This window comes from Sphaerodactylus townsendi, linkage group LG09, assembly GCF_021028975.2.
Source record: "Sphaerodactylus townsendi isolate TG3544 linkage group LG09, MPM_Stown_v2.3, whole genome shotgun sequence".
NCBI classification, from domain to species: Eukaryota; Metazoa; Chordata; class Lepidosauria; order Squamata; family Sphaerodactylidae; genus Sphaerodactylus; species Sphaerodactylus townsendi.
In genome coordinates, this window is record NC_059433.1 from 85306140 (window position 1) to 85318417 (window position 12278).

The 12278-nt window shown below is 40.6% G+C and overlaps 1 protein-coding gene across 2 annotated transcripts in view; it reads left to right on the top strand.

The window, feature by feature from the left end:
- The window catches only part of AZIN1 (antizyme inhibitor 1), a 34421-nt gene that overhangs the window by 6890 nt on the left and 15253 nt on the right, over window positions 1-12278 (top strand). For both annotated transcript variants that reach the window (XM_048507753.1, XM_048507755.1), the window contains exon 2: window positions 6396-6533. The gene's annotated coding sequence lies outside the window, so the exon portion shown is untranslated. The remainder of the gene's footprint in view (window positions 1-6395; window positions 6534-12278) is intronic.

Here is a 12278-nt window from a genome sequence, read left to right on the forward strand (position 1 = left end):
GATCTTAAAGTCACTTTTTTACAAGCAAACTTTAAAGGAAGAGTCCTGCGCAGAAGTGCTAAATTAGAACTCAGCAAAACACTAAACACCACATCATAGCTAGGTCTAAATAGAGACCTGGAATTTTTAGTTCAATGTAGTTGGTATCAGTTAAGTATAAGCCACACTTTAGTTATATTAACGGGTTCTAATTATGTTGTACTATTATCCTGGAATCCTGGTCGTGTTTCTTCATAATAAACTTTATTGGAAAGCACTAGCTCATAGACTTTTGGTATATTTCTATGTAAACCCAATCCCATGAGAGGCCAGAGCCTGAGACGTTCCATTAAATATAAAAACCATTTCTGTTCCAGTTCCTTATACATGAGCTCATTTGAAATGGTTTACTCTGGGGAAGTGAGGTCTAACTTTGGAAAACTTATGGTGAAGTAAACTTTGTAGGTCTTCAGTGTGCCACTTGATTTTTGTTTTATTTGGTCTGCCAGCCATTGCTCAGCTGTAAGGCCCAGACATCCAAAGCCATGGGTAAGTCTTGCCATACTAAGGCTGCCTTGTCAGCTGGAAACCAACATCCATCCACTAGTCAATTCTACAGGTGGAGGTTTCTGATTTGTGGAACTTCCACAAGGGTTTAAGACCAATGTCTCTGTTTAAGACCAATGGGACCAAGTAAGGGCTCCTCAGGGTGAAAGCAATAAGGAAGGTGATTCAGTTTCCTAAATTCTTTTAATCCCTCTTCCCTCATTAAAGAGGAATGGACAATGCCTTTATGAAATGACTTGGGGCTAGGCTTCTATGTCTTACCTAAGCCATCCTTGATCATATTCAGATGCCGGTTGTAGGTGTTCTAGTAAATACCCTCATCCCAGGGACGGTGGTACCTTCCAAAGTGGCTTGCAGAAGTTTGCCTTCATGAGGCAGTGACAGCATTTGACTTTCAGTTGCCTGTTACTCCTTTAGTCAGAGGAGTGACCATCTGGGCAAGAAAGCTGTGGACAGGAGACTGAACAGTTGAATTGGGTACTTGGACTTGAGGTGTAGGTCTTCATAGCAGATGTGAGCCTTGATTATCAGACTTGCTGTTGCAGCAGGAGCAGTTGTTGATGGCGATGCACTGCAAGTGTTTTTTTTTTAATTGGGCAACATATCCAAGACTAACCTTGCATGTTCCCACTTTCTGGCTAGGGGCTAGTATTCATAAGTTCCCTTGATTATGTTGTTGCGGATAAAAGGAGATAAAATAAAACCATGCAGTCATAGTGTTCTTCTGAGAGGGAATGAGCAATACATGCAATGCAACCATGTTCTTACTTTTGATTGTACAGTGCCCTTCCATATTTTCAGTACTTCAGACACCCCACCTAGAATGGGAAAACATATACAATAAGACACTCCCCTCAGCACAGATGCCTGTCTGGGAGGGTAGAAACAGAAAAGGAAAATGCTGAGGAGGGGGTAGCTTTGGGGCTTCATCCCAAGTAGGAAACAACCTCAGTGGATTGTTGGGTGGAAGATACTGTTCCAAACTGACCTTGTAGATTTCTCCCTTTGCCAGCTTCATCCTGACTTGAAAAACAGCAGTGGATTTCAGAAACCATCAGATTTGTCCTTATGATCAGGACAGGAGTCTATACTGTCACAAGAATAGTTTTTCAACCTTTGCAAGCACCTCTAGCTTCCATTTCAGGACAGATATTATTAATATGTTAAAAAGTAACACGATTCCTTCCCAAGACCTCTGTGTCCTGAGGGCGATCATCTGTATGCTGTAGGAAATGTTCTTATTTCTGGGAAAGGAACAAAAGTTGGGAGTGGCAGTGGCACAAGTAACAGCCTTGTACAATGTGAATTTGATGTTTTCTGCCTATGAAGATCTATACTTTTGTATAGAAAGTCCACCCGCAATGGGCATTCTTCCCATTTCAGCAAAACTCAGTCTAAAGGAAACCTTGTGTGTCTATTTGCACATTGGGATCTAGAGCAGTCTGAACAGAAATCAGTTTTCGGAAGGAAAGATCATCCATAAGTTCTCGTGAGCACAGACGTGAGCCCTGTAGTCTGAGGCATCCCATGCCAAGGAGTCTCCTTATGGAGTCTGCAAAAGAAAGCAGCTACGGTATAAATTTTGTGGAGCCAAGTTAATCAAGTTGGCAGTAATAACTTTATCCCAGAGTATCTGCAGTTCCTGTTAAAAGACACACAGACTGTTGCAAAGGCTTTATTCAATTAACAGGGCGGGTCTAGGCTCAGGTCCCTACAAGAGGAAACTACCAGTCTGGTGGCATGGGTGGAAACACATCTGCCCTAGACAACTGTAGAACACATCAGTAGTGTGCACAATATTCAGGTAGAACTGGTTGGGTCACAACAATGTTAACAAGTGCGGCGGTCTCTACAGCAGCAATCTATATGCTGACCATATAGTCCTCTGGGACACCAGAGATAGGCACTTTCATAGCAAATCACAATAGACAGATTTTTCACTAGATATACATGCTCAATGGATGTTTCGATGCCCCTTGGCTACAAGGATTTCTTCCTACTTCCCTTATTTCCACTTAGTCTTCATTTGTTCAGGAAACATGAACTAGAAAGAGCTTGTGTAATTTGTGTGACCTCTTATTGTGGCTGGGAGGCCGTTGCTTTCCGGCTCTTGACAGTTAGCTGTCCCTGGAGACTTCTGTGAAGAACAGCGTTGGGTCCCAAGAGCTATTTACATGTGGAGTCCATCTGTGCTCAAACTGATCATCTGGAAATTGAGATATAATGTTGCTTGCGCAGTGTTTCAAGGGAAGTGGTGAAGAGTCACAGGTAACCTGCCAGAGATCTGCAACTTGTCTGCTGTGACCTTGAATTGGATCAGGGTCTTGTGACCAAATAAGGGTAGAAGCAGATGGCTGCCCAAGTAAGCATCTTCTGCCCAAAGGATGCAAGTCTACTCACTTGACATCCCCCACAAAATGTTCTCTGAGCGGGGACTCTCTGTAGGGCCAACCCGCTGTCCAGTTTTCCAACGTAACAAATTAAAGTGGTGTTTCAAGGTTCCTCTTTGAGCCACTGTGGAAAGTACCTCTGATGAACCTGATGTGGAAAAGGCTTTTCCTGGGGGCAGTAAGAACATCAGACCAGAGTCCATCTAGTCCAGCTCTCTGCTACTCGCAGTGGCCCACTAGGTGCCTTTGGGATCTCACATTGCAGGATGTGAAGGATGCCTTTGGGATCTCACATTGCAGGATGTGAAAGCAATGGCCTTCTGCTGCTGCTGCTGCTCCTGAGCACCTGGTCTGTTAAGGCATTTGCAATCTCAGATCAAGAAGGATCAAGATTGGTAGCCATAGATCGACTTCTCCTCCATAAATCTGTCCAAGCCCCCTTTTAAAACTATCCAGTTTAGTGGCCATCACCACCTCCTGTGGCATCATATTCCAAACACCAATCACACGTTGCGTGAAGAAGTGTTTCCTTTTATTAGTCCTAATTCTTCCCCCCAGCATTTTCAATGTATGCCCCCTGGTTCTAGTATTGTGAGAAAGAGAGAAAAATGTCTCTCTGTCAACTTTTTCTACCCCATGCATAATTTTATAGACTTCAATCATATCCCCCCCTCAGACGTCTCCTCTCCAAACTAAAGAGTCCTAAACGCTGCAGCCTCTCATTATAAGGAAGGTGCTCCAATCCCTCAATCATAGTAGCATCAGACCCTACAGCAGTGATACACCACCTTGCCCTAGAGAGTCAGACCTGGATCTTTTCCCAAACATCTCATCTGTGCATATTTGACAGCAATGAAGTGGCCCCCAAAACTTTCTGTTTCTACCAAAATGAATAGTGAGTATTTCATTCCAAACAAAAATGACTTCTGTCCTCGTTTTTTGTCCTAAGCCTCTATGTCCCCTGGAGAAGGAGTGGCATATCCTGTATGCTCACAAAATTCTTAAAATTTATATCAGTAGAACTGCAGCCATCAGCATATCTTCATGACCTTTCATGTGATGACCTGGGGCAAGAAGGGCTGTAGGTCATAATTGATGAAGTGCGTAAAGGTGCATCTCATTAACCTGCTTTGTGCAATGTGTGCAATCCCCTGTGTGTATTTCAGCACAGTCCATTAGGTGTGAAATTATTTCAGCAGCCTTCAGCCCTTGCTTTCCTATTGAAGAGGTATGTATGGTAATGAACGACATCACCTTGAATGTTAATCTGTTATAAATTGGATATTCTCCAGTTGACTGATACGATGATCAGGTGGCTGCTCTAGAAGGTCACTTAGCAAGACACTCAGGCGTGTGGGGATAGCTTGGGAGTCCCATTCATATGAGATGTCCAATAGCAATACCTATCCGTCAAGATGCATTCCGACTCTGAGTGAGATCAGAACACTAAATTTACTTCAGTGTTCCTTTTACTGAGAGGTAATAAGAGTTTCCTGCCCTTCTATGTCCTGCCCCTTTGGGGACATGGAATGTGAGTGCCATCACGCAGAACTATAATTCTGTTCTTTGCTCTCTAGCATCCTGTTAAGTAACCATTATCTGTCTTTCCTTCCAAGCATTCTCGATATAGTTCTTAGAAGGGCATTAGGATTGCTGATAAAAGTAAACAATATACCAAGTAGCTTTAAGATCCTCTGCAGCATAATAAAAACATAAAAGTATAAATGAATCTGACTCAAAGCATTTATAGTTGTATTTACATTAATCAGTATTTCTTTCTGTTCCTGGATCAGTATTTCTTCCTTGAAAATAGTTCATTTCGAACAGCCAGAAGTTAGAATAGAAGAAGCTCATGTTATCTGTTTTCTTCCTAGCCACCATAGTGGCGTGAAGTTGTGTAGCTTAACTTAACATCCTCTCACTTGGAACTTAAAACCATGTCTGTTGGCCAGTTTTGTACCGTATACATATAGCAGAACTCCGGTTGTAATAATTCAATCTTTTTTTGCAATTTTAATCTGAACTTGCTAGTTTTTGATGAACTTCAGGTAGTCAGCAGGTGTGCTCAACTTATCCTTTCATTCTGCCTTAAAATGCAAGCATGTTCCACAGTTTATCATCATAGATTTTTTTTTTTTGTTCCTACCATGGTGAGACCTAGGTTTTTAAATAGGGAAATTGGTGGGACTTAGGGTAAGGAATGGCTGGAAACCACTGGTCTAGAGCAGGGGTCTTCAAACTATGGCCCTCCAGATGTTCATAGACTACAATTCCCATGAGTCCTACCACTTGGCCATGCTGGCAGGGGCTGATGGGAATTGTAGTCCATGAACATCTGGAGGGCCATAGCTTGAAGACCCCTGGTCTAGAGCATGGTTTGAAAATAATTGCCTTTGGTAAATGCTTGATAATGACTTGGCTGCTCCAATCTTTCAAGCAAGTTTTCGGATTATATTAATAGTGAAACAGCTATTGGCTGGCATTCTTTGATCACAGAAATGTAAGTAGGAGGATCTACAGAGCAGCAGTGGCATAGGAGGTTAAGAGCTTGTGTATCTAATCTGGAGGAACCGGGTTTGATTCCCAGCTCTGCTGCCTGAGCTGTGGAGGCTTATCTGGGGAATTCAGATTAGCCTGTACACTCCCACACACGCCAGCTGGGTGACCTTGGGCTAGTCACGGCTTCCCGGAGCTCTCTCAGCCCCACCTACCTCACAGGGTGTTTGTTGTGAGGGGGGAAGGGCAAGGAGATTGTAAGCCCCTTTGAGTCTCCTGCAGAATAGAAAGGGGGGATATAAATCCAAACTCTTCTTCTTCTTCCTGCGAATGGAAGATGCTACATCTGTGTAGGTCCTGCCTAGTGCATTGTGAACTAGCTCCCTCTTCAAAATGTCTTCCAACGTGAAGTATCTTTTTTCTTGCATTCCCTGGATAAGCGTCCTCTGAGTTTAATGGGGTTGTTTTATGTGCATGTCTTATAAACTATTAAAATTGACTTCTTCACATGAATACTGAATACTGAATGTACTGGATTGTACTGTGATGCAGATAGTCTTGCTCTGGTGGACACATGGATGGGTTTTGAGGGGTTTTTTTTAATCCCTAGGTCATCATAGCAGCCCGCAGATACTGTTGAGATTTTTCCCCCTCAAAAATGCTTTTGGGCAGGAAAGACTGCTACAAGGGAAACAAGAAGATTGTACGTGCAACTGCATTGAGGCCATATGCTGATCTACAAGTGTGACTATACATTGAATATGGAGTAACATTACTTTTTCTGAAAGACAAGTCTTAGGCAACTGATGTTGAGTGCTTGTAGTCTGTGGATATACAGTTTTCCCCCTTTAAAATCTGAGTTTATGTACCAGTATGAACATATTTGGATGCAAAGCTGTGTGGACTGGATTTCCTTCCTGCTGTTGCATGCACTGATTGGTTATGTATGTATTTTCTCTGCAGGGCAAACTCTCTGACAAGGTTTACAACTATCCAGAGGGTTTAGGAGAAGTGCTTTATCGAGAACAGTTCGACTTCAACGCTGAGCCACCTTGGGAACCTAGCTGATGATAGTAGGGTTCCATCTCCTAACTTGTCCATGTAAGTATCTCTTGTTCTCCCCTCCAATGTTATGGCTTTGTACTAGAGAGATCTAGTTGCCTAAGCAAAGAATTAGTAATCATATCCAAGAACTTTCATTTGTTGTCTGGCTTAGTTCTACCTTCTGGAATTTGGTGGATTATTTCCTTTTCGTTGTTTAAGATGAAAGTAGAGGTGTGGGTGACGTCTTAATCCTAGTGCAAATCAGCATGTTGGGATCACCTTGGTGTCAGCAGTAGTATCAGCTGACATTTCATGTAAAGATTTTCCCCCGAATCAACAGCTGTACCCTATACAGCTTCAAGGAAAACTGCTGTATTCGCAGCCTACATGAATGTGCTGATTTTGAGAGAGAGAGAGACTGTTTAGGCAAGATATGAATCAGATTACATACATGATTATTACCAAATCACATCTTTTTCCTTGTGTTTAGCTTCCAAGGTGTAAAATGCTATTTTTCAGAGTGTAGTATCCTAAGTTGTACACACACAAAAAAGTTATGGGAAAAGTGTGGGTAAAAAAGTGTGTGCAAGATATAAACAAAAGTTGAAATTATAGATGAATGGAAATTAGTTTTTCTATTTTATTTCATGTTAGTCACTGTAGCAGGACGTTGCGGTCAACAGAATTTATCTGTTATCAGATGACTGCTACTATGTATTGTGGTTTTCAGTCTTTTTTTTCTTGGCATGAAGTTAGTTTGAAGTAAACAGTTTTGAAATGAAAGCTGACCAGTCAAGAAAACCTGTCCTGTTAGATAATAAACAATCTTCAAGCAAAGAAAGGCCAGGCATCATAATATGAAATCTCTGCTGAGTATTAAGAGCTGCATCTGAGTGAAATTTCTGGAATTTGAGAAAAGGAGAATAAATTGAAAATCCATAGCAAGGTTGAAATCAAAAGGTGCCATGAAATGGATAACATTTTTAATTTATTCTACTCTGTTTAAATGAGGGTTATATAAAAGCACTGAACTTTTTTGTCCTTAAATTGATGCTATTTCTAAAAGTTAACCATATGAGTTCTTTTTTAGAAATTTTATTAATGCAAACAGCGATATGTGAAAAAAGGAAAATGCATAATCCATGTAAATGTAAATTTAACAACTTATTCCACCATAATCATATATAAAGAGCTCTACTTTGCCTGAAAGAAAATGTGAAGGAAAATATCAAATATAGATAATTGTCCTATGAATCCACCCAACTGGTCTTGAGTGTTAACTTCTTCTCTTCTATGTCAGTTTAGTCATTTACTGCAATGATCTCCTGGGACTCCCTCATTGCCTAGATGTAATTAAGCAAGACGCATTTCCAAATCTGTATTGTTTGATACATTTTTAAAATAGTGCAGTGATCAAATTCGTAAATCTTATATCCCATCAGTTTCAAAATAACCCGAGCAATTTTTAGCTGGTACTGATAAATATTAGTGCGTAACAAAAAAATGATGCAAGTCTCCCCTCCTGGAGGAACCAACAGATTCCAAAATATGTTGCATATATGTGGACCAGTCTGTGTGGCATAAGATAGCAATCGTACAATATATCAAAAGTTTTCTTTTAGTGCTAGTGAGATTACTGAGGGGTGAATATTACACCAAATCAATTTCAGATATCAGTAGAACCGTTCCTTAAACATTTTCCAACTTTTAATAGGTTTTTAATATAATTTTAATTGTCTTAACTGTATAATATCAAAAGTAGTTACGCTACTTTTTCTTATGTTCTTACTCTTTTTAACACGCCATTAGAGAATAGGGGTTCAATAAGTTTCTGAACTTACTGTATTTATATGAGTGCAAATAGGGCAAATTTGAGAAAAAAACCTGGAAAGGATGGTTTATACCTCCCATAAACAGATACAACTTCCTGTTTTATTCAATGATTAATCATGAAAACACTGTGAATAAGCCACATCTGTATATTTCCTAGCCTTGAAATGTCTAAAATTAGTTTATTAGTTTATTAAAGTTTATTTAGTTTATTAAAGACAGGGTCCAAGGTGTTAGGCCAGTTAATACCAAATTTATAAGCCCACTTTAAGGGGAAGGGTATCACATTGCCAGTTGCTTTCTTTATATTAAGGTAAATCTGAATTAATAGGTAGAGTATCTTTTCCCATAAGGGACCACTCTTTAAATGATGCTAACTTAATTGCTTTATAATAAAGTTTAATATAGGGTGACTCTCAAACTTTCCAGTGGTTTCCTATTAACTTGGAAGCAACCCAAGAGGGTTTTCTCTGCCATATGAACTTTAACATAAAATTCTGTCATTGCTTCAGGCAGCCATTAACTACTGCATAATGAATAGATCTTAATTTCCAAAAAGAATTTTAAGTGAAGCATACATGTTAATTGCTGTTTTACTTAGCCATTAAAATGAAACAGCTGACCCCCCTCCCCAAGTTGTAGTTAAATTAGTTTGTAGCTTAATATGATTTTCTCTGATCAAGGAATCAAGATGCTCAGTAATCCAAATTTCTAAATATCTGATCAGATTGGAATTTTCTTTAACACCCAACACCCTAGCAAATACTTTTTTCTGCTTGTGTATTTATTTCTATCCATTCTGATTTTGAAAATACATTGAATTCTTAGCTCAAAGACTATGAGCAGATTCTGATGTAGTGGCAAATGATAGTTTACCATGAAGTGAACAATTCAGGGGCATGCTTGGTCTCAGATTCTACCTTCCCTCGTGTGAAATCAGAATTTGTTTTCTGTCTGTTGTGTCTTAACTGGCCAATTATGCTTTGGTTTCTCCCTCCAAACTAGGATTAAGTCAGAATTTGGAATTCTGGTTTACAGGGAAAGGGCAGGTAATAATCTGTCAGTTTGAGTGTAACAGCCAACAGTTCCCCACTAAAGTAATTAGACCATAGTTTGCAATTACATCTGAACCTAGTTTCTGTTTTTACTGCTCAGTGGACACATTGCAAGTCATTTTTCACTTGAATACAGAAAAGTGATGCATTTCAAAGGAATGGGAAACATAACTATGCTGCAGTGCTCTGACACTTCTCACCAATATAGATAGCAGAACTCTGACAACCCTGACGTATTTGGCATCTAGGATTTCATGTGCTATGCATCCTCCATTGGGGCTGATGTGACTAATTGAAACCGTTGGCATGTGGAAGGCATTGTAAATGCTCTTACTGACCCCAGAAACTGGATTGCACAATCATGTGATAGCCTGCAGTTGTTGGGATTTGCTCGAGCTCAGCTGCCTGTGCTAACTCTGCGTTTGTGATTTCCATCTGTGGTTATAAAAGCAACGGGCACCTTTCCTTTAAAAATCCATATTTCAGGCAGCACAAATCTGAACTGTATTCAGATACCATGAATAAACTCCAGCATTTGTAACAAGACTGAGTCTAATATTCTGAGTTTTGTGCAGTCCCTTCCTCCTCCCTTTGTGCATGGAGCAAAGACTAAAGACTGGTTTAAGGTTTAGAAATGCATTCCGAAGCATGGATGGCTGGAGAGAAAGGAGGGAAGGTCAGGGTTTGCTGGTTAGTCAGACACACAGGGACACTGGGTTTAAGAAAACTTTGCTCTCATTATCATTAGTTCTGATATCCAAATTTGAATGCTTCAACAAATAAGGGTTGCAAAACAGTTAAGCTATTAACAAGCAACAAATCCAGACATCACAACAACCTGAGATTAGATCAAAGGATTCTTAAACCAGGAAGGCTTCTATCTCTGCCCCCACAAATGAGAGGAAATGTACAAGTCTGAGAATAACACAAGCTTATTCTGATCATGGGTGAACGTCAGTCTATTTGTCATCTGAATACAGCCCTAGAGTACTTAATTCTCATTTGAAGTTTTCATCTGGCAGTGTTCCTTTCTTGAGGTCATGCTGAGATGTACCCAAGTTCAAAGTACAAAGAACTTATTCAGAAGAAAAGAGATTAGTTTCTGCTACTGTTTGACTCTTCTTCACAATTCTTTGTCCTTGTTCTTGCCTAAGCTTTCTTGTTATGTCAGCCTGTTGTGCTGGAGCAAAAGTCCACTCAGTGCCTAGAAGTAATTGGTACTTTTGCTGGATTTTAAGCACTATTTGCTGTTTTGAGAGTCAAGATTTAGCTGACAAATTGAGGAGAATGCAGTAAACACATCTGTATGTGCAGCTGCTCACGTGATGAGTTTATTTGCTATCTTCATATTATCAGAGATAGTCTCTTATCTGAACAAAGTTCAAAGCAGAACTCCGAAGACTGAGACAAGTCTAGGAAACTACTCAACTTCGTCTGTGTAACCCACTACCTTTAGAACAGCAGTCAATTAGAAAGTTTATTTATAATGAATGGCACAGCCTTTCTCTTAATGTCTGAAGAGTGTCTAGGGATTCAGGTTTTCCTCCATGGCAAGATCTGTTCTCCAAATTAGTGAGCACAAATATTTTAGTCATCATTCCCTGTCAATTGAGCCTGAAGCCACTTTATAGAACCGTTCGCTAACAAATCTGCTTGCACCTTGGGTGTGCCTAAGCTTGGAAGATCCTTAACAACGCCCAGGTTGTGTGTGTGTGTGTATGAGCTAAGCAATGCCCTAATGTTCTGTTATAAAATGATTTATTGAGGAAAAAGTCAATTAAACATAATTAGAGTGTGTGGAATAGTGTTAATTAAAATTCCCATTAAATCACTTTCTGGCTCCTGTTTCTAGCTTCAGCTGCTGGCTATGAAACCAACTGCTTCAGTGGTTCTCCTCTGAGCTCCCTATTGGCCCTTGTTCCTCCTTGTTGCTTCAGTCATCCTTCTGAGTCAACCAGTCTCATCAGCGCTTGTACTTTCTTCCCTTTTGGAGGATGGGCTCAGATAGCTCTGCCTCTTATTTTTAAGAACTTCTCGCCTTTCCTTGAAAACAGTCAAGGCAGTCTTACAGTGGAAGAAGTTTAAAAGAGCAGTGGAAAGTTAAATGCATATGAGGCTTAACCGGAGAGGGAACAGGGTTTCATAACATTTTGCGTGCACTTCAATCAGCAGATTAGGAACACGGTGGTTGAAAAACTTGAAGTTTCTCTGGCTTTCTTCTGGTCAGTGGACTCTAGAGTTGTAAGCTAGATAGATTTTTACACAAAGGAATCAATTAACTTACTTAAGTAATAGTGAGCACCATTGGGCAGAGTAGTAAATTGCAGTACTGCAATCAAAAACTCTGCTTATGACCTGGGTTCAGGTATCTGGCTCAAAGCTGACTCCTTCCAAGGTTAGTAATATAAATACCCAGCTTGCTGGGGGTAAAGTAGAGACAACTAGGGAAGGCAGTGGCAAATCAACCCATAAACATGGTCTGCCTAGCACAGGTAGTGATGTGATGGCATACTGTGGCGTGGTGCTTACACAAGGGACTATGGTGCTCGGGAGCAGCAGCAGCAGAAGGCCACTGCTTTCACATCCTGCATGTGAGCTCCCAAAGGCATCTGATGGGCCACTGCGAGTAGCAGAGTGCTGGACTAGATGGACTCTGGTCTGATCCAGCAGGCTCTTCCTTATGTTCTTACCTTTCTTAAATTCTTAAATAACTAGCTAAATAACTGGGAGCAGCAGTGGCATAGGAGGTTAAGAGCTCATGTATCTAATCTGGAGGAACCGGGTTTGATTCCCAGCTCTGCCGCCTGAGCTGTGGAGGCTTATCTGGGGAATCAGATTAGCCTGTACACTCTCACACATGCCAGCTGGGTGACCTTGGGCTAGTCACAGCTTCTCAGAGCTCTCTCAGCCTCACCTA